The sequence below is a fragment of the Sparus aurata genome, chromosome 11 (assembly GCF_900880675.1).
Source record: "Sparus aurata chromosome 11, fSpaAur1.1, whole genome shotgun sequence".
NCBI lineage: Eukaryota > Metazoa > Chordata > Actinopteri > Spariformes > Sparidae > Sparus > Sparus aurata.
Genome location: NC_044197.1, coordinates 5173282 through 5193836, shown reverse-complemented (window position 1 = coordinate 5193836; position 20555 = coordinate 5173282). Strand labels below are relative to the sequence as shown.

Here is a 20555-nt window from a genome sequence, read left to right as displayed (position 1 = left end):
CATTTCATTTAAAACCAAGAATGTGTACTACATGATGGTGCTGGAGGAAAAGTTAGGGTATCACCGAAGTTGAACTGTAGTAATTCATCCTCTGGGAACCATGTGTGTCTGTACAAAAATGAATCCCAATCCAGCTCATGACTATTGAAATATTTCACTGGATAATTAAGTTTCAGCTGAATAGTGAAGTGATGTGAAGTCAGGGGATCATCCACTGGGGACATTAAATGCCTGTAAACATTTTCATTGCAGTCTATTCAATAGTTAAAATAAAAACACAACTGTTAACCTTGTGGTGGCACTTGAGGAAGTGTCAGGGCATCACCAAAGTTATTACAATTCATCCTGAGGGGAACATTCACTGCATCTGTATTTCAAATGTGAATGTTTAATGGTGACAGAGAAAAAGTCAGTAAGATTCATCCTCTGGGAATGTCTGCACAAAAATGAATCCCAATCCCTCTGATAGAGATCTGCTGAGATATCTTACTGGTTAATTTACAAGTGTGAGCTGTAGCACTCAATAAAATCATTGGATCATCCTCTTGGGACCAAGAATACCAGTGGAAATTTCCATTGCAATCCATTCAGTAGATGTCAAGACGATTCACTAAAAACAAAACTGGCCTTTGAGGAAATGTCTGGGCATCACCAAAGTTCTTACAATGCATCCTCTGGGAGCCATGAATGTCTGTACAAACTTGTATCTCAATCCATGTGACAGTCGTTTAGATATTTTACTAGATCAGTAACAATTGTGAGCCGGTGGCACTCGATTAAAGAAGTCATGGGATCATCCTCTGGGGACCTTGATTGCTAGTATTAATTGTCATGGTGATCAATTCAATCGTTGTCATTTCACTAAAAAACTGAAATGTTAAGCCCGTTAGGGGGCGCTAGAGGAAGAATGAGAGTATTTCAAAGGTTATTGCGATGTATCCTCTGGGTACAACGATGTACTCTGCAACAAATCACAGGCGGCACCTGAGCAGTAATCAACGCGTACACGCCGCTGCTCAAACAGAGAGACAACGGCGCTACAACTCTTTTTCTATACACACTCTTATCAATTAAAAAGAACGTGGACAGGAAGATCACAGCATCACATCCATCATTTACATGTAGGAGTACATGATGTAATGCATAATGGACAACATGAGCCTGCGAGCACAACGGGGAGGTTGACCCTATACAGGAAACTCTCTGATACTCTTAATTAGATTGCTGTATTGTAGTTTGACCTTGGCGGAAGACACTCTACACGGCTCCGTCTCTCCCTCGCTCTCTCCGTCTTTTCTCCTGCTCTTGGTTGTGCTGGCAGCGCTGAGAGCACATAGTGGTGCATGGGCATTTTCTCCTGGAGGGTAGGAGAGAAATGCAATCAGCAATTCAATCGTGGCCATTGTGTAGCAGTGCTGATGAGCTTTGCAGAGTAGATAATGGATTAAATTATTTATCCCCCCCCCCCACTCACCCTCACCCTCCTCCTCAGTGCTTATTGTTGCCTCCTCTTTGTGCTGCTACAGCGGTACACAGACGTAGGTTGAAGGCCTAGATCACTTGCTGCCTTTCATAGATCTAATTTTTCTAATTAGCGCTTGAATGCAGAATGTTCTCTCCCCCTTTACCCCCTGCCTCCGCCGCCGCGTTCATTGTCAGATGCGTTCCATGAGGTGAGCATGTGAACCTATCAGCGTCCAATTCTATGACAGAGAATGCCGCCGCGTCGCAGTCACTCCTCCCCACACGTCTCTTGTTGAAACCTTAAATGATCTTAATAATAACCTAATCAAGGCCAGTTTCTTTCAATGAATGCTATTAGGCTGCAGCAGCTGTGCAGACGGCTGGCTGATCTGGGATCAGGAACACTTTGACCAAAATGTCACGCCTCTAATTGTTTTCAATTATGTGGTGACCGTATGGAGGAAATAGGAACGCTGCAGGATCCAGCAGAAATTGAAACGTGGACGATCCATACGTGATATTGATTATGGAGGTCATCAGCCTCATTCTGCTCCATATACAGCCCAACTGAGATCTTTGATGCACTGCATCCATGATGCTGCAGCAGCTGTCAGCGTTATGATCATTAGTCCATCTGTAGTTCTTTGACTGCTGTGATGCTCTACTGATGGTTTCAGGTTGAACATTCACCTGATCACATTTAATGAACCAGGAGAGTGCAGATCTCCTAAAGCCCGGTGTGTCGTAGCAGTTGTTGATCGGTTGCTGCTCCTACCAGCTGATTAAAGGGCAACTCCACTACTTTTGCACATTAAAGTGTGTTTACAGGTCTTGGGAAGTTGTATAAAGTCTTTTTCTGGCTCAAGAGGAAGCTGGATGTAGTCTGATAAACTGCCTCAAGATATCGTTCAGTAGCCAAGCTGCACTCTGGTTAATGTAGGCACCAGGTTCAGTTTCGACTCTCTTCATCTTACCTACATCTTAGTAATCAGCTGTCGATGTCGGTTAAACCAACCAGGTTTTTTCTCGATGAAAACAACCAACCTGTCACGTCGTTTGCCGTCAAGATTGAAATCTGTTCTCCTCTCTGCCGTCGTTTCAGTGCAATATTATTACAACCCTCCTCTACTCCATCCCAGATCTTCACCCATTCTCTCCATCCCATCACCACCACCACTAGCGTCTAGGCTAGAGTTTCCTATACTGCTCACAGCTTCACCCTCCCTCTGAAACTATAATGAACGTCACGATGGGGCCTCATTACCAAAGACTCATATTTGTCATTGCAATACAACTTTAATAATGAGTATTTACAAGACCTAAAGAGGTCTGATCCTGATGGGTCCATTATAATGAGTTAGCTGCAGACACAAACACATGATCTGATAATGAAATCTGTCGCTCTGAACTCAGCGTCTCATAGAAACTCAGTCCCAACCTTTTAGTTTCCTACCGAAGCAACAAATCTTGCAGTTTCCTAAAACTGCTGCTGTTGGTTTTAAGCAATCCTGAGTCACAACAAAAGTTAACAGTGCATTTATTGGGGAGCATTTTCAGCTGTGGATAAAACGTATCCATTATTATCCCGCTCATGTTTCATGAGAAATAAGTAATTAACCAAAATCAATGGGTAAACTGTTGTTACGCTCCATGTTTGTGAAAATTGACAGTTTAATCACATCGATTTATTATAACATACATCCAATTTTATTTAAAAAAAAACCCATCCGTGCTGAAATAAATTCAAATTAAGACATTTGGAACATAAACGATTGAAAAGGTGCCCAAATTCTTTTGAATGAAACTTAATGGTGGATCATGTTCTACAGGCGAGCACCTGTTGTATTGTTTTCTCTCCTGTATTCAGGAGATTACCGGAAAATTCACACCGCTTTACATCGCCGTCAGACCGCCCTTTCTTTTGGCACTACATTTTCTCAACCGTAGAACCTCCGTATCCCTACGCAGTTGCCCTAATGCGTAGGGTTACGGAGGTTCTACAGTCTGTTAAATTTAGTTTTTATTGAAAGTAAACCTGTCGTCAAGCAACTGGGCCTCACACTGTTATATCGCCGCTCACAGATCATCTGTCGCCCAGTTGCGCTAATGTGTAGGGATACGGAGGTTCTACGGTTGACCAAATGTAGTGCCAAAAGAAAGGGCGGTCTGACGGCGATGTAAAGCGGTGTGAATTTTCTCTATACAACGTACACTTGAACTGTTATAGATTTTTTTAGGTGAGCCTTGTTTTAGGTGGTTAAATTCGCTTTTTCTCTGGACCCCGTTCACTGCAGTACAAAGCTGAGCGTCTGGGCTGGAGCGGCTCTCTACTTCTCCAAACAAAGCCTCGTGATCGCTGATTACGGTAGGAAACAGATCGACTATAGATATGTACTTCATATGACCCCACTTCAAAATACACAAACTATCCCTTTAAGCCTGGAGGTGAAACGTCCTGATGTAATCAAACAGAAATGCTTACTAGGAAGTTGTGGAATGCTAGCATCAAATATGTTGTTTTACCTTGAAGTGCGGCCTGATACGCCTCCTGATGTTTCCTTTATATCATCTTCTCAGTTGCTGATTGATCATGAAGCAGCAGAATGACGACAACTTCCCAGATTCCCGATGTTTTTATGACTCGCAACCTGGAACACAGCAGCAAAATGTTAACCTGCACTGAGCTCACCATCACTGAGTGTTGCATGTAAATACAGTCCATTGACTGACTTCATGCACAAGTTGCTCACTATACAATGAAGAAGTGAATCATTAGCAATCTTAAATAAGCCCATTTAAAGTGCATTTTACCTCACATAAAATAAAAAACAATGCAAACCTCTGATGTGCCAAATCAAACTCTGTGTCGGGCCAACTTTGATTGACTGGGCTTCACTTTTGGCAGCCCAGTGTGCTCAGTGTATTGAAGGAACAGTGTGATAGTGTGGCTGACTGAGGTGTTTTTAACGGTTTATCGACGACAATTAACCTCGATGACACAGAGGAGGCTTCGGATACACAGACAGCACTTGTTAGGACGATCAATTCAGTGTCGGGCTTTTGTCTTTCCATATTGACAAGAGGGAACGATTTTCACCGGACCGCTTATCTTTAAAAAAATATGTGTATTTGTGCGCGTTTAAGTAAAAGAACCGGAGACTCCAGTGTGCATCGTCAGCGTGGGTCGTGTCAGGACGAGCAGTAGTGCAGTCCCTTGTATCTGCATTTGCATTTATTCATCTGTCCCTGTGACAAACAGGCAAATTCATCTTTGCGTTGCTGACGTGAGGCCTGCGAGGCCGAGCTCGTTTCTCCTCACCAGCAGCTAACACAGGCCCCCGTTTTAGAGTGTCGACAGATGATGCAACTGTTGTGGTCACATCCCCCACCAAAAAAAAAAAAGAAGTGCCACCAGTGTATCACATGCAGACGGGACGGATGCAGACTCCGTGTCTACAAACAGCCCCCATTATTCTTGTTGTGGCCGGTGGAGGCTTGCATGTACTGTAAGTTCCAGAGCAATGTGGCCTGCTTGTGTTACATACTTTTGTGGGCCGCCTCCCTGACAACTGGCAACAAAGGATCCATTGAGCAGAGGCAGCGACGAGGGGCTTTGATGGGTAATCTGCATGCGTTTGTAGAGGGAAACTGGAGCTGGGTTAAAGGAAACAGGTGCAACTAATTACAATATCCCCAGTCCTCTTTTCCTCTGGATTTCCTCCTGCTTTCTCTCCTTTCATTTTCTTTATCATCCTTGTTTTCCTTATTGCGAAATCTTTTTTTTTCTCGCTGGGGTAAAATTCCCTAATGAGACTCCGCTTCACACACACACACACACACGAACGCACACACACGCAGCAATACCACAGAGCGTTCAGCTTCTTCCTCACAGGTCAGACATCAAAGTGGAGAGGTGAAATCGACGAGGGAAGTCACAGGAAGACGATTTAATTTAATACTTCACGCCACACGTGTTACGGCTTTGTTCTTTGCACGGCGTCAACGCGCTTTCCAACCTTTTGATATACCGAAGGCTGGGTGACACACTCCTCGGCACTATATGGTCTTTTCTTTCGCTGGGAGTGCTATGTATTCTGAGCTCCCCGCAGCCGGTCTACAGTGCAAACTAATGGAAATTTGAGAGGCTTCCAAAGCACCTGGCACTAAGTGTTACCTCTACAGTAGATGTGATTTCCAATGTTTCAAGTATTGGGCTCTATTTCTGAGTCGAGCACAGCACTCTAATACATGAGAGGCCGTTCTGCGCAGACACACCAGATATAAATTTCAAACATGATCCATGGTCAGACCTTTTCGCTTCCAAATGTCTCCATTCCTCCCTTTTTTTCCCCTCGGAGGTTGATTTGAGCAGAGGCCATTGGCCAAATCCATACAGATAAATCATAAAAATAAGCTGCTCAATACGCAATACATTATGTGTGTTTGGCACACTCTGTGGTATTTTTTAAAATCATAAGCAGATTTTTTACGGAGTTACAGGCTGATCTTAAATTTGGCAGCGTGTACAATAGGAGGGATTTCCATGTTGACGTTGAGCCCGACACGACAGTGTCATAAATTGACCATTCAGGAGACTGAATAGGAAACTGAACCCTGGCAAGGTAAGTCTGTCAAGATTTGGATTTTCTCCATATGCCGAAGCAGCGCTGCTCTGGTGTTGGCTCAGAACGTTAGCATGTGTGGCTAACTAGCTTAAAATAGTAACAGGGAGCACATCGATGTTCCCGAGGTCATTTTGAAGTCAATACTGATTGCACATTGTAAAAAAACGTCTCGATTATCTTATAGACTGGTTCCCTATAAGCCTTGCATTCACTTTGGTCAACTTTGGTTGTTTTAAAGTATTTAACAAATCAAGTTGGATTGGATTGGATATGCCATTCGGCCCGTATGGTACCTGCAAAAGTGAAGGCAGCATTACAGCATAAAGGAAGCGTGTCCACAATTATGCAACCGAAACAGGAAGAGGCATTGTTTTCTCTGGTCTCTATCAGCCGGTAACGGTGGAACAACTGGAACAACTGTGGAAACTCTACACTGCAAAAGAAACACAACGTCGCTGACAGACGAGGCAAAGAGTGAGAGCGATAGAAACAAAAGTAAAACGAGAGTTAACAGACGGGCATCCACACGATGGAGAGCAGCGCTGTTGTGGAGAAAGTTGTTCCCCTGCTGATATATGCTCCCCCTTTACCACAGGGACTAGAGACAGTTCAAAACCCTGCCTAGTTATTAATACAGCTGAGTTTTTTTGTGTGTTTTGTAGTAGCACTGAGATCGGGGTTTCCAAGTCAAGTTGGGATTCGTATGGTTGTTTTTTGCTTTGGACAGTAGCCAGCCCCGCTAGCAGTAGCCATGTTGCTAACACTATATTTGTAACAGCGGCACCGACAGTGATACTAGTAAACGCCAGGAGTGGAAAGCGACACCCTCAATTTTGCGGCGAAACAATTTTCTTGACTTTAGACATCGACATCCCATCGACAAGTGGCTGAACAGATTTATGCCATTTAAACTACGATTTAAATATCAACTTACCTTTGTTCTTTTGCAAACTGTGCACATAGTTACCAATCTCTTATAACGTTAGTCTCTACAGATACATTTGCCTGACGTAGGGATGAGCTCTTAGTTACGTTAACATGACAATTTCTCGTGGCCTTGGTAAATATTATGGCAGCAAAGGAGGAAGTCTGGTGAAGTAGTATAAAGAGCGACACGTCTGCACAGGCAGGAGGTCTGGTACGGATGTTTGGGTCGAAGAAGCACGGGACTTTTACCCAGTGTGAAAGTGAAAATCAAGTTATTTTTACTTACTGACGTAGTTAAGTCACCTCATGTACATTATGTAGTTGGAGTAATTTACCTGACCTACATAAGTAACTTTTCTACGAAGTTCTTGCCTACACGTAACCAAAACTCTGAGCACATGACAAACGTCCATTACGTCTGTTGCTGGTACGCTCCACTGGTCATGTTGTTTCGTGAACGGTGATACATATTGTTTCATTGGTCATGTAGGTATGAGGATTGACACTATTTGACACTATGCTGTTACACAAGGCTGTGCATCTATAACATTCACTGGACACACCTTTTGAGACATAATTAACGGCACTGAGCACAATATAAAACTGAGTCTTACATCTATCTACATATAATATAGTGAATATGACACTGTGTCAATGCAGCTGAAAAAATGACTCCGACTTTTTTTATGCTGTGACATAAAAGCTTGATCAGGCTGTTAATTGATGCCCTCAGATCTGCGCCTTTTGTTCCGCTTTATCTCGCGTGTCTAGTCCTTGAGCTCTCCTTCATATCACAGCGCCAATCAAAATATGGAGTCATTCATTTTGCGGGTCGGTGTCACACTGTTTGATCCGCGGCAAATACAGTCAAAGACCTTCAATAAAAAAAGGTGCTGAACTTGTGCGTCCCCCCCCCCCCCCCCCCCCCACGTGTACATCGGAGAGCTCGAACTTTTATCCTTTTAAAATCAGTCATAATCTCGGCAGGATACTAAAAGGTGACTCCCCGGAGGAGAGAAAAAAAAAGCTGTTATTTAATTACACAGATCCGTTCAATTCACGGCGAGGGAGTCACATTAAGACGATTCAAAGCCCTGCTATCTTGCAACAACACATTCCAGAGTCTATGTTTCATGCGGGGTGCAATATCTTCTGCTGCTCCGCCACACCTCCAGGACAGATTAGCTCCATCTATGTGTGCGTAGTGGGGGGGGGGGGGGGGGGAGGAAAGGAAAACAATCTTGCACTAACAAAACCATTATTAGTTCATTATGAATTAGAGAGCCACATCTGCAACCAATACACGGCCAGGTGGGATTTGTAAAGAGAGTACAGTGTAGAGTTTGTTCCTCTAATGCATTATAAACACTGCGAGAACATGTGGCCTTTGAGGTTACGGTTACACTGAACGTGGAGCTTGATGTTGCTCGGATATAATGTTTCTCACATGGGTCAACATTTTTCAATTAAACAATCGGAGATGAAACAAAGCGGCGCGCTTGTTTTCGCTCGCAGGGTGCTTTCATTTCAGCGCCTCGGTCTCACTTCGTCCGCTTTGTTTTCTGGAATTTCAGCACTTGAGTTTTTTTTTGGTTGTTTTTTTTTTTACTGTGTGGTTTTTGGTGGCGGGACCCGAACCATTTTTGCGAATTATCAGGGCATTAATCCAATCCGATTAAAAAGACAAAAGAACGACCAGACTCCTGATGAACGATTTAAGATGAAGAACATATCTGTGAAGCAATTAGGAGCCTTTTTCATTGCGGCGGGTATTTTAGACGGGAGCAGTTAATTTGGTCTCGGTCGTTCATCTGAATTCCATTTAGCTCGAGTCGTCCTGTCAACTCGGTGACTTGGAAGGTGGGTAAAAGGCCATTTTCCCAGGCTGCTCAAACAGATTTTGGCTTGAAAGAGAAGCACCGCAATGAGAGAAAAGGGACATCAAAATTGGCCTCTTGTCATCGGGCCCCGGTATGATCCCCATTTGCCTTTCTCCGGGCGATCCGTCAGCAAGCCGTGATCAAAAAGGGATACGTCTTCGAAGCATTCCCCCTTTCCAAGAGATGAGTGTCCCTCACTGTCCCACTGCAATCACTTCCTGTGAGCCAGGAAGCCCCGGACAAAGGCCTGCCTCTTTCCTCCCGACCGGCGTGAGTGCCGAAAAAGAAATACAACACATATTTATGAGATTATCTGGCATCTCGTGTTTCATTATAATGAAAGAAAGAATTGTTTGCGGCCTCGCGGAGTCGAAACATGTGACACCAGGAAATGGTTTGGTGCTGTTACTCTCTTGTCTGAGAGGGAGGAGTGTATTTTTCTGGCAGGAGGGGAGACACATGATGATGACGATGCTGCTGTTGAGAAATACGGCCGGACAGTTTGGAATCAGCGGGGGGAGAGAAGCCACATGCTGCGCCTGTAAAGACCCGGCGTAGATGGTCTCGTAAGAGCAATAACGGTGTCATCTTATCGCACTTAAATTTTAAGACACGGGTAGTATATTTTGGACGACTTGAACGCAGGCAGCAGTAGTCTAAAAGTGAGAGAATTAGGTTTGTGTCTGTTGGACTCTCCACACCAGCTGGGAAAATCTCAGCGAGGAGGAATGAGTAACAATTTCGCCTCCAAAAACAACCACTTTGCTCCCATTTGTTCCGCTAATGCTGCTCAGAGGCCAAAAAACTAGATGCCTGCGGTTACGAGACCAAGAAAAGAACATGCACGCTTAGCAAAACCTCTCCCATGATAAATAAAGGTTGCCCTGCCCGTGTTTGCTCTGGGTGCCCGGGTGACACGGGAATCAGTTTCAGTGGGATCATCCGAGGTGAGAACCTGGAGCTGCAGAGACGTGTTTAATGACTGCTCTGAAGAAAATGTCCTCGTTTCGACATTATTTAGAGTTCAGACTGGAGTCAACTAGCAACTACTGGAAGTGCAACTACTGGAGGCCTGAGGTCTTTATGTGGCACTTCATTGTTAAACTTTTTATATAAATACCCTTTCATTTGCATACGCCACATCGACAGTGAAAGCAGCATATTACGACCCATATTTACGCGTCTCGTGAGGTGGCGACCTCTAGTGACCGAAGGATTTTTATAGCAGCAAAGAAGGAAGTGAGAAGTAGTACAAAGAGTGAAAAGTCTGCAGAGGAAAGAGGTCAGGGGATGGATGGGTTTGTCAAACAAGAACGGGACCCAGGGGCGGTTCTAGGTGGGGGGGCCAACAGGGGCCAGTGCCCCCGTAACTCTGAGTCTGGACCCCCTTGTGGCCCCCCTGACAGGGAGTCTGCATTAATAATACAAGGACAGATTTCTTGCTATGATTTTGTTCTGAAGGGAAAGGCAGAAATAAAGTGTCTCAGCAGTTTACTACCCAATCAAAATTGCTGAAATTGTAAACACTGCTTTGTCTGAATGAGGGATTTATCCTTTTTTACGGGTTGTATGTGCCCCCTAACAAAAAAGCCGGCCCCAACCTGGCCCCCCTATTAAAACTGGTCTAGAACCGCCACTGACGGGACCTCCCCCCCAAGAGACTGTTGTTCATGTCCAGTGTGACAGTTCTTGTGACTTACAGGCGTTTTTAAGTTATATTTAACCAAAACCAGGATGTTTTCCTGAACCTAACCACGTAGTTTCAGTGCCCTTAAGTCAAGGAGGTAGTTTTCTATGTACGACAAAGATCAGGTACGCGGTCACTGTGCGCTGCAACGCTCATGTAGTTTTGGGAACGGTGATATTTGTCATTGTGGGAGTCACTGCTAATCCATCTGTTCAGTTATTTATTCATGAGAATGTGCTGATAGATACACTTTCTGTCAAAATTGGTTTCCTAAAAAACACGATTAGCATATTAGCATACTTCCTGGAGTCAGTTGTCACAACACTGGACTCACAACCACAGATATGGCAACTTACTTTAAGACATTAGGACAGATTGTAAATAAATCAACGGTCTAGTCAGAGTTAGTCTAGTTATTTATTGAACGCTCCCATTATGTTGCTAAAAATGATTGATTACACTGGAAAACCGGGAGTGTGCCCAGTTCCAGCAAGTATGGTGAATGAAGTCATATAAATAAAAGTCTGTGAAGGTTTTTATAAATCCATGGTAAACATGAAAAGGCAGCATGAGAGCAGAAGTTGGCTGACCCGCGGCGCGGCCCCCTCTGGTGCGTTGAGGTAACATGTTTATTTTCTATAATCAAAAGCTTCCACTCGATGCTGTTCATTAAGAGTCTCATAGTGGATTTTCCTTTTGTGACGTGGCAGACATAAGGTCTCCTCATGTCCGCTGAACACTCAGCTCAAGGAAAATCGAGTTGACATATGAAACGTTTACAGAAGACGCAGCGCTGCGTTCAGAATGAAGCTGGGGTTTCAGCCCCGAGAGGCGACATGCAACCCTCTCTGCAGCTCTACACAGTGCAGGGTGTTGTGGGTAACGATAAGTTAAAAAGTAAGACGTTTACTTAAGTGCTAGATATATTTTTTTGTACTATTTTGAGGTACATACAGATATTTTTTTTTAATTTGGGGCAATGTTATTTTTCTATCCTAGTTCGTGTGGATATAAAAGATTTTTAAAGTTTAAAAGGTCCAACAGAAGCTCCGCTCTCCCACAGAAAACAATGCTCCTTAAACGCCTCGTCAGAAGTCCCGCCTTTAATTCTGTGACTTTGTGACATCACACTACATCATAAGAGTTTGGTGCTTAAGAATTTAATTTAGCACAGCTGCTCATTTGTTGCTGGGTCAGGCGTGCGTGAGCTGACCAATCAAAGGAGACTTGGGTATTCAGGAGGGGGAGGAGCCTTAAAGAGACAGGAGCGGAAAAAAACAGAGCGTTTCAGACGGACAGGGATGAAGTGCTGGAAAGTATGACCACTAAGGCATGTAAACCTGTTGTAGAAGTAAGAAAAATTCAAGCTACCTCTAGCAGCCATTTAGCTTAGCTCAGCACAGCTAGCCTGGCCATATACAATACAAGAGCAGTCACTTTCTTATACAGATTAACAGAGAAAATATCACATGATAATCAGTGACCTTTAGAGGTTCTGGTAGGTGGAGTTTGTCATTTCTGGACAGAGCTAGGCTAGCTGCTTCCATCTTTATCTGTTTATCTTTATCTTTATGCTGAGCTAAGATAACCAGCTATTAACTGTTGAATAGAAATCGAATAAGCATGTTTCTTTCTTTAATATGAAACACATAACCTTGTCATCTTATGCAATATATATTGTTGTCGTGAATAGACTAAGAGATAGTTTATGATGCTGCAAAAGGTTTGTCTCAATCTGTGCTGTCAGAAAATGCAGGAGACAAACTGAAATCTTACTTTTCATCGTCCTGACTACAGATATTACTGATTGGGGCCTTAAGTTCAAGAGTAACCTTTGAAATGCCTTCAATGTCTCATTTTAAAATCACGTTTGAACAATGCCATTTCAAGTTTATGTTTCCTTTTTAACTCGGAAGTCACATGTTAGTTTGGATAATTAGAATCTACAGTATATAAAAGTCTGTCTGCTCCCCAATGTGTTGGAGGAGATATTGTTTTCTTGACCTTACATATTTTTCTTCCGTGTGTGTGTGTGTGTGTGTGTGTGTGTGTGTGCCCGGACACCTAGGGCACAGACTCACAACACAAAAGAGAAGGGTTTTTTTTTTTTTCTCTTCTTCCACTAATTGATTTTTCTTAAAAGCATTAATCTTGCCTCACTCATCGACCATCAGAAATCACAAAGAAAACAGAATCCTCTTTCATTGACTAATTGCACTTTCTGACACCGCGTCTGATTTTTTTTTTTTTCTTCCCACAAATCCAACGGAGCATTCATTTTTGATGTGACACACACAAAAAAAATAAATAATAATGTTCAAGGTCAGCAGAGGATTTTTTTTTTTTCCCCCTCCATCTGAGGAAAGAAGTGGAAAAGGTGCATGTACACTGTTATCTGCCTTTCATCACAAGGAACCTAAGCGGCTATAAATGAGGCAGCGCAGTAGAGCTTTGCAATGGTAAATAGGGTGTCTGATTGAAAGATTGGCCCACCTGGCCGTGACTGTCAGGAGGCCTCATCCGAGCGCAGGCAACCACAAAGCTCAGCCGGCGTCCTGCAGCACCCACTTCCCACTCGGCGTCGCCCCAAATAGCCTGGGACGGGACCCGTGTCTGAGGAGATTGCTTTCGGAGCGCTGTGACTGGACCCTGATAGAGGAACACTTATCTCTGGGTAATTACCCTCTGTGCACAATGAATAAAATGAGAGACAGCTCCATAATCTAAGGTCTGGCAAGCTCGACGATTACACAGCCACTCATATTATTTCGCCAAGACTAATATGCAAAGACGATAAGCGAGCGAGGTTATCTTTGGCTTGTCTCGATATAGAGTGGGAGTCGTTCAGATTTATTTTACACTGAAATGTATTTCATTTTAATTAGCGGAACACACGTCCCTTTTTAAGAAACCACTGGATCTGAAGCGTTCCCTTGGAAACGTAAAAAATTACTGTGCAGCGTCGCCACTGGGAATCGAACCTGCAAGCTTGCTTTAAGTCTGACAATTTGGGCCACGCGCGCGCAGAGAAAAACTAAAAACGAAAGGCATGTTTGATTTCGCTCCTTAAGAAGGTGAGAATGTGTTCACAAAGTCACTCCACGCTCATGGATATTTTGAGCTCTCCATAGTCCCTTGTCTTTGTGGAGGGTATAAGACTTCGCCACTCTATTGTTGAGCTTTGTAATTGGCTGTGTGTTCATGACAAAAGAGGCTCATGGAAGGGACCCTGATGAGAAACTGCCTCAATCCAGTTCCTCTGTTTCTGGATGGGCTTAATTAGAATTGCTTGCAAAGACCCTAAGGGCCAGAGAGAGGGGCCTATTTCATTTTCCTGTTGTCTTTTGTCATCCTCGCATCGACTTCCCTAATTATTTCAGAGCCAAGAAAATCTGCTCCAAGGATTGGGTAAGTGTCGGAAGAGGTCAGTCGCTTAGATTACCCAGAAATGTATCATTAGAACTGGGACAGGAGGAAAAGTTTGGGCAGAGAAATTCCAATGAGGCGCTGCACGGAATAAATTTGTCGCGCATTATCATACGACGTGCGTATGGCTTCATGTATGACGAACGTCACAGTCCAGCCAATAAAAGTGATACTAATTATACATATGCTTCCTGTGGTTAAAGAAATAGTCATTTAACATTTTTGGGAAATATGCTAATTTGCCAGAACAGAAGATTGATGTCACTGTGTAGTCGGTACAATAACAGAGAGCCGAAGTCGCGCCACTTCTGGTGGATCGTATGGGAGATTATTTCATGGAGACTTTGCAGAGAGACAAATCATTTTATGATCCCAGTTGAACTGAGCCGTGAATCACACATATGATGTTTGTCAATTGAAAAAGATAACAAACGTTGACTCAGTGACTGAATAGTGTTGATCAGTTTAGCATTATCGGATCGCTACGCTAATCATGCTAAAATTTATACAGCAAATGCTACAATCTCAGAGGCATGCATGTATAATTAAAATACCTACTTTTGGCAAATATAATATAATATATCATCTTGCCCCCTGACGCTGTGGTTTTTGGCAGTTAGCAAGTGGTCACGTGTCCAGCTAGCTAAACGGTCGCTAAGTCACTGTTAAAGTGAAACTCTCGCCAGAAAGCAACCGAGGCTTTATTTGTGATTGAATATGAGTCAAACCTTCGTGTAAAAGCATAATTACGACGAATGAGGCACTTTTAAGATTTACCGTAGTTTCGTTTTCGGGCAACCTAATTTTCAATGGGAGTGCTACGGGCACTTTTACGCTGGCATCAAAATCGCTATTTTTAAAACACTAAGAAGGCTCGACACAACATGAAACTTTGCTCGTAGTATCACCAGGGTCTCTACTCATGAACACACTGAGAACATTGTTTGTGTACACGGAGGGAGGCTTGAGGAGCGGTCCACTATTACTCTCCTGCCTGTTGGGTCGCACTCGGGGATCGACACTTTTTGTCTGATGATGTCGTGAAGTTTTTACATTCACAACGTCCTTTTGTTCCACTGTGAAAGCTGTCTGGTTCAGAGTTTTGAATGCTGAAGGATCATGGGAGTTGTAGAGTTCATTGGGAAGCAACCACCACTGTAGACGTAAATCCATCTGCGTGACTCGGGCAGAAATCTGTATCGACGATGTAATGTATTAACATTTCATTTATGTTTTATTCACTTCTCTTCCTCCGTCTCTGAAGGATCATCTGATGTTTCGTGATGAAACGCACCGTAACCGTGACTGATACTACAGATTCCTCTGGATTTGGAAGATGCTACAAAATAACGTACATATCAAAGGTTTTGTGATTTTTGTCGTGGAAATGTTTGATATGTTCGTTATCTTTCAAGCAGCCAGAAATATTAAAGGTGCACTATGTAATTTCAGGAAGGGAAAGATCTTCATTGACTGTTTTTTTTGTATGCCTAAGCAAATTTAATAAACTGACTGAATAATACACACACTGATCTTAAAAAAACAACACAATTTTATACTGTTTTACTTTGTTTATATGTGGCGGACCCTGCCAGCTTTCTAGCTTCAATCAGTGTTCTGGGGAACTGATTTCCCTCTGAGGACACCTTGTTCATTCAGTTATAGAACAAATAAATATATCTGAGTTTGTATTATCATTAAAATCTGAGTTTGAATTTCTTCTCCAAACTTAGTTAGTGCCCCTTTAAAAGGGTTTCGGAGGGATTGGAAACATAAACCTTTGGATTTAAGACCAGCTGTGGAAACCTGATCCTCGTTCACGATTCTACAGTCGCAGTACGTTGAGCTTATTTCGTCGAAACTGTAGACAGTCAGCCGAGGTGGAAAGAAGACAGACAGCCGTCAGCACAACGCCCGTCACACTCACACTACATCTGCACACATGGAGTGAAAATGCATCCTGGTATAAATAGTCCCTGACTGTGCAATCTGGATCACAGAGCTAATGAACACACGTAAAAATGACGGAAAAAAAAATGTGCGAAAAAGGCCGCGGTGCCGTTTTTGTCGACGGCGTGACTCATTCGGACGCACTCTCCGGTTGGAGCAGTTAATCACTTGACATGAAAAGCCTTAAGAGTCACAATTTACCTGTCAGACTTTTACATGTAAAGTCAATCACACCGAACATACAGGCTGTACTGTAGTCGAAAAGCTGTTTAGCGGGGATGTTGCGCCGTATGAGGGTGATAGGAGTAATCAAGAAGGGGAGGGGGCTTCACCATAGGAAGTTCCTGCAAACAGAGTGCACCCACTTTTTAAACCCCATTTGTCTTGTTAATGCTCCCCTCTGATTACCTGATTGCACTGGATGACTGTGGAGAAATCTGATTGCGTAAAATTATATAGAGCAAACTTTTGATTGGGGAGGGATCTGGCGAGCTCGCTGCCACCATTGACAGGCTTTGTGAAATTTGGCCTCGCTGATTTGAAATCAGCTAAGTGTCACGTCCCGTAATTGTAATCAGAACTTAATTTTTTATCCTTGTTCTCTTTTCGCAGCACAACTTTTTCCCCCCCTCGCGCAAACTTCTGAGGCTCGAACAATACCGCAGCCGCGTTCTCCGTGCGATAACATCACATGTGCCCGTGATCTCTCCGTCGCGGCGTGCTCGTGCGTCCACGGGAGGTCAAGGACGATGGATGCTCATTATGTTCAGTGTGTGCAGAGCTCTACCTTAAACATAGCACATGATGAATTCATTAGCTTCTCCTCCGCAGATTAAACATATTACTCTAATCATATGTACTCTAGATGTTCCGGGCCTCATTCTCACTTATCACGTTTATCCAAAAAGAACTGAACCTCTTCTTCTTTGGTTTGGATCAAAGCTGTGTAAATGTCAAGATTGTAATTGAACGCTTCATAAAGGACCTGCCATCTTTATTCATCGCCAGGAGTCGAGTCGTGTCTTTGAATTTTTGTTTCATTCCGTCAACAAGTCAACATTTCACCAATCGACAGGCATAAAATCGCGTCTTGCGGGGACTCGTTATCTGTCCGTGTTTCAGCTTCACTCGCTCATTTCCTCTCCCGCAAAACCAAGTCTGGAGTCCAGGAGAGAGAAGAAAAGCGTCTATTCAGTGCGAGTCGGTTGGTTTTGTAGGCACAGCTAAATATTTCCTTTTATTAGATTGGAAATTCAAGGTAAATTAAAGGTAGGTTGATTTTCTTTCAGACGTAACGCTCGTGACATTTCAATGATCGGAGCACAATCATAGCCAATTGGAAATCCATACTTCACAACACTGCATACTCTTCATTAATTAACTTCCTATTGATCGCTGACCTCGCCTCTTCAACTTATTTCCATTCTACACTTCAGCTTACAATTCAGTCAACTCGGGTTTCGGGGTAAAACGCGGCGCGTGCGCGAGAGGACGTGTTGAGCGCGGGCGGAAGATTAATTTAATGTCATTATGCTCGGAATAATATTTGATTCTCTTTCCAGCCGGCCCTATCAAATATTTGGTGATCTCAAATTCTTGCTTTCGTCAAAACTGTCGATGAGTTCATCTTGTCGATTATGGAGTTTTTACACACGTTTAGAGTGAGCTCGAGCTCAAGGACCCAGCCGGCAGCGGGCTCGAGAGGCTGGAGGACGTTGTGGATTCTTTTGCAGGGCTGTCGGTGCGTTTCGGTCGCGATCGGAAGCTCCAAATTCTGAGCATTAGCAGTGTTGACGTGAGTTAGCTTTAGGAATATTAACGCTAGCTTAGCAACATTAGGTTGTGCAAGCACTTGAGGGGGCAGATGATTTGAACAGCGGCGGTGTTGCAGTGGGGGAGATGGATGTTATAAAAAAAAAAAAAAGATCCTTTGTAACTAGAAAAGCAGCTTTAAAGTAAACACAAGCATCGAGCCTTAGTCTAGAAAATGAATGAAAAAGACAAATAGATAAAGTGTTATAATCTTTGCTCTGACGATTTTTAGAAAAAGGGCCGTCTGCGGACGCTTTGCAGGATTCTTGAGATGCCTAAAAGGTGATAAAGCTGCTTCTCTTGAGTTTCCAAGCCACACAGTGGATACTGTGGCAGCGTGTGCAATTTCCTGTATTTAGGATGGAGTTAGTTCAGGCTTACACAAAGTCGTACAGCCCCCCGAGCCTTTAATCTGGGTTTGTTCGCACCTTAAAGTCGAGTCTTTCTGCACCAGATCAGAAAGATCTTGCCTTGTTTTGTCCAGTGTGCAGAGAGCGTCCTAAGTTTAGTGACAGCTGGAGTCCACGCAGGAAAACACCTCCTTAACATTTTGGATCATCTCCATGCGGCATTTCTTTTTGGCTCCTGAGCCTCCAGCCACCTGCACGAGTTGTAATAAAACTGTCACAAATGAATGAAAGCGGGGAGGAGGAGGAGGAGGAGGAGGAGGAGGAGGAGGGGGGGTTAACACAGATGTCCAAATAAAGTGTGAATGATTCATTTTACCAAGATTAGTGGCATTCTCCGGCAGAAACTTTCCCATGGCAAAGGAGCTCCGCTGCTTTCATTAGTGCCCCGTGGATTGTCATCATAAATTGATTTTCTCTCCGTAAGACAAATTAAATTGCATATGAACTACAACGGACGGAACGGGAAAGTGTCTGTTTCTCCGTTTTCTTCCGCGGCTGCCGTCTCCCTCCCTCTCCCTTTGTTGTCCCCTTTTTGTCAATTTCCCATGTCTCTCACATCTAAGTGATCCGGAGTGTTCAAACTTAAATTAAGATCTCTGGCAAGATAAACAGTTAAAACCGGTTCCCATAGTTACGGCTCACACAGCGTGGTGATTGCATTATAATCCGACAGCAATCAACTCTAAATGAAACAGGGATGATAAGGGTGCTATTTTCTGTGTGTGTGCGTGCGTGCGTGCGTGCGTGCGTGTGTGTGTGTGTGTCGGCGTGCACGCCTGAATGTAGCTTATTTCTTTCCTTTGTTCGCCTTGGATTTTTATTACCTTCCAATCAGGTCAGCACCACAGCGGAAGGCTCTTTGGACAAACATGGCCGTGATGTGCACAGAATGAGATTAAGACGCTACAGCAAGGCCTCGGTGAAGAGCCCTCTGCTGTTGTGGAAAAAAAACCCAGTGCCCCCCGATAACTAAGGGAAATGCTTCAATTTGGCACTAAGTATGAGAGGGAGTTTGCCCTTCAGGTTGAAGCAGTGTCTCATCCTGCAATCCATTTACTTTATTGAATTAATCCATTTAATGAAAAATACATCCACATGACAGCCGTCTGGATCTGCTAACGTTACCGTTTCACAAAGACTCACCGACCAAAATAGTTTGTGCTCCATGTTAAGTGCCGTCCTTCTTGAGTCTTGAGTTTAACCAATCTTTAAAACGCTTTTGGTCCCTGGCATAGTTAGTCCTTGTCAGTAAGTGTGCCCGACTTTTCAATTTAAAGAAAATATGAGCCTAATAGTTTCTGAGTTCACAGTGATAGTTCAGGCCTTTTGATTACATGAGGTACTTATCTTTAGGCTGTGTGTTACCTGCAGTAAATGACCAGAGATCAGAGTGGCGAGCAGCACCAGCAGGGAGGCAGAGCATTGTACTGCTAAACGTCGTCGACAGCGAGACGTATTTTTAGCCACATAAAAGAACACACAGTGCCCAGGCGGAAAAAAAAAACACAAAAAAAAACGCACAGAACCTCAATGAAATTCAACATTATGGAGCAATGTACTGCTTTGGCCAGTCAAATATCTGATAGATTACTTTGTAACGCCAACGTATCAAAGTAGCCTTCATATTAACTTGAAGAGGTTTTAAAATCTTGTCTCGTGATATTCGAAACGTAATTGATGTGTTTTGACTGGGGAGCTGTCATTGATCCAAAAAGGCAAGCTGATGTGAAGCCGAAGGGGAATGGAAGTTCAACATTATCTGTATCTGTTCAACCAAATAAGTTAATCATGTTCGAATCCAAACTCGGAGTTGGCGGGACTATGCATAACTTGTAAATTTAAGCCTAAAGATGACATGGGTTGATAGAAACATGCTATATATGTGTTATTTACAGTATGAGAAAACTACTTACAGAACAATCAGTACTGTGCTGCACATCAAGCACTTGTTGGCGGCTTTTTGTCCGACTGAGTCTGTAGAATCGTCCATGCAGCTGTCTTTTTCTCTTCAACTTGCAGCTTTTGATCAGACATATTCTTGATTAAAAGTGGCACTGTTAGCGGGAGTGGTGTCAGAAAACAATACTGTATGATAACAACAGATTTTTAACCTCAGTCCAGAGTCTTCCCTCTTTGCATGACGACAACAAACTACTGTTACCTGATGGTATGGAGAGGTATTTCCTCTGATGCAGGCGCAGAACGTACAGGCTAGTTGGCTGTCGTGTGTCGTCTTTGCAGAATGTTCAAGTGCATCTTTTGGTTCTTTGTTGTCAGTTTGGTGAGTCTAGACCCGAAGAAAACCATTTACAGAAAGGTTTTTTATAAGATTTACCTTCGTCACGGGTACAGATATTAGCACATTTTACTCTAA

General features: G+C 43.4%; 1 long non-coding RNA gene across 1 annotated transcript; it reads right to left on the bottom strand.

The window, feature by feature from the left end:
* Window positions 1–1102: 1102 nt before the first annotated feature.
* Window positions 1103–20470, bottom strand: LOC115591406 (uncharacterized). Its single transcript, XR_003985958.1, has 3 exons — window positions 20343–20470; window positions 20095–20200; window positions 1103–1357 (listed from the first exon to the last, which is right to left on the bottom strand). It is a non-coding gene; the product is annotated as an uncharacterized LOC115591406 (long non-coding RNA).
* Between the last annotated feature and the right edge of the window lie 85 nt (window positions 20471–20555).